The following is a 2,500-nucleotide window of genomic DNA, read 5'->3' as shown; positions in this document are numbered from 1 at the left end:
ATCCTAATACAGTCTATAGTTCTCCGCTCTACCAACTGAGCTATCGAGGGTTGTTGAATTTAGAGGTTTATTCCCTGCAACAAGATTTTTGTAAGCCATGGAATAACTTGATAAGATCACATTAGCTTATGAAAAAAGCCCATGGGTTTAAAAATAATCCTTCGAGCCGGATTCGAACCAGCGACCTAAGGATGCCCTCTCACAGTCTACAGTCCTCCGCTCTACCAACTGAGCTATCGAAGGTCGTTAATTTCAAAGATTATTCCCTGCAGCAATATTTTTTTTAAGCAACCCGCAGAATTTCCAATCTAGTGCAAAGAGTGATGCAACAAGTAAAATATCCAAACTTTGCTTATAATGTAGCCATGGAATAACTTAATAAGAATACACTTCGGTATGTAAAAAGCATATGGTTAGAAAAAGATCCTTGGAGCATGATTCGAACCAGCGACCTAAGGATGTCCTAACACAGTCTACAGTCCTCCGCTCTACCAACTGAGCTATCGAAGGTCGTTGAAATCCTGAATGTATTCCCTGAAAAAATATTTTTCTAAGAAACCTGCAGAATATATATCCAATGTAGTGCAAAGACAGAAGCAACAAGTAAACTAGCCAAACTTTGCTCACAATGTAACCATAAAACTAAGGATACACGAGCATATGTAAAAAGCCAACAGGCCACAAAGAGAGCTTTCGACCAAAGGATGTCCTAACACAATCTACAGTCCTCAGCTCTTCCAACTGAGCTATCGAAGGTCATTGAATTCCAATGCTTATTCCCTGGAACGAGATTTTTCTAAGAAACCTGAAGAATTTCCAATGCAGTGCAAAGACAGATGCAGCAAGTAAAACATCTAAACTTTGCTCATAATGTAGCCATAAAATGACTTAATAAGAATACACCAGGGTATGTAAAAGTCAATGTGTTTGAAAAAAATCCTTCGAGTCGCATTCGAACCAACGACCTAAGGATGTCCTAACACAGTCTACAGGCCTCCGATCTACCAAATGAGCTATCGAGGGCCGTTAATTTTAAACATTATTCCCTGAAGCAATATTTTTCTAAGCAACCCGCAGAATTTCTAATCTAGTGCAAAGACAGATGCAACAAGTAAAATATCCAAACCTTGCACATAATGTAGCTATGAAATAACTTGATAAGGATGCACTAGCATATGTTAAAAGTCAACGACCCACAAAAAGATCTTTCAAACTAAGGATGTCATTACACAATCTGCAGTCCTCCGCTCTACCAATAGTCTCCCTCGCCGGCGTTTTTTGGATGTCACGCAACGTTCCCCAAAAGTAACGGCTGCTGACATCCGAACCACATTCCTTTCTCCAAATTGACCAATCACAGCCTGGGTTCCATTTTCAAGAATCTTTTCGCGCCAGACTTGCCGTTTGAGACTCGTCCAATCAGATATGGCTTTTTATCGGGGTCCTCACGTGGAAAATACCACAAGCAACATAAATCAAAATGGCGGCCCTTGAAGAAGCTTTTCGCAAAGCGTCGTCAAAGTTCAAAATTTCCGAGCTTAATATTTACCAGAAGCTCGCAATCAGAAAAATCTTCGTCGAGAAGGAAGATGTTTTTGTTAACTTGCCTACAGTATCCGGGAAATCATTAATATATCAGGCTCTGCCCGCTCGTGTTTGACCATGTTTCGGACGAAAGCGGTCACATTGTTGTTGTTGCGTCTCCGTTGTTTAGTCTGATGGAAGATCAAGTGAAGTATTTGAAAAGACTTAGCCCGTCTGCCGTAAATATTTCTTCAAACGTTGAAGTTGACCGTGCAAAGATAGAGAAAGGAGAATATTCAATTGCCTATGGCTCACATGAAGCATGGCTTATGAACGAGCGCTGGCGATGCATGTTGAGTAATGATGTCTACTCGAAGAAACTTTGTGCTGTTGCTGTCGATGAAGCTCATGTTTTACGGCACTGGTAAGTCCAAGTTTTATCGATTTCCATCATTGACATTTTAGACTTTCAAAGAAGCAATTTCAGTTATATTTGAATGTAAATGTGAGTAAAAATGGAAAAGAAACACTCGCATAATAAACAATGAAAAATAATTATTCTATTAATTCGTCTTTGCTAAAATTATCTTAGATACATTGTCAGTTCATTACCTTCAGTGCCTTTCCATTATTGTTTTTTAAGTAATTTATTTTTCTTCCCTTACTCACAAGCCTGTTATCTGTTGACATACATGTATACATTATAGGGGAACATCTGAGGGCAATAAAATGGCAGCTTTCCGTGAGTGTTATGGCCGACTTCATGAGCTGCGATCATTAGCACCAAATGCAAAAATGATTCCTTTGACTGCAACGGCAACAAACCTGACAAAAGAAACAATTTTAAACATCCTTCTTATGGAGAAACCATTTGAAGTCCAAGAAGGCCCAAACAAGCCAAATGTAACTTACATTGTACAATGTATGCAAAAAGATACTAACCATGAGTTATATTTTGAGTGGCTGGTTGAAAAGT

General features: G+C 39.0%; 2 non-coding genes and 1 pseudogene across 2 annotated transcripts; 1 reads left to right on the top strand and 2 right to left on the bottom strand.

Annotated features, from left to right (window-relative positions):
- Window positions 1-157: 157 nt before the first annotated feature.
- Window positions 158-243, bottom strand: Trnay-gua (transfer RNA tyrosine (anticodon GUA)). Its single transcript is given in 2 exon segments — window positions 158-193; window positions 207-243. It is a non-coding gene; the product is annotated as a tRNA-Tyr (tRNA).
- A 181-nt stretch (window positions 244-424) lies between these two features.
- Trnay-gua (transfer RNA tyrosine (anticodon GUA)) lies at window positions 425-510 on the bottom strand. Its single transcript is given in 2 exon segments — window positions 425-460; window positions 474-510. It is a non-coding gene; the product is annotated as a tRNA-Tyr (tRNA).
- Window positions 511-1,480: 970 nt separating this feature from the next.
- Window positions 1,481-2,500, top strand: part of LOC138027553 (ATP-dependent DNA helicase Q1-like) — a 1,619-nt pseudogene continuing 599 nt past the window's right edge.

This window comes from Montipora capricornis, chromosome 12 (genome assembly GCF_036669925.1).
Source record: "Montipora capricornis isolate CH-2021 chromosome 12, ASM3666992v2, whole genome shotgun sequence".
Lineage (NCBI taxonomy): Eukaryota > Metazoa > Cnidaria > Anthozoa > Scleractinia > Acroporidae > Montipora > Montipora capricornis.
The sequence above is the reverse complement of the archived record's forward strand: the minus strand, read 5'-3'. Positions and strand labels throughout refer to the sequence as shown.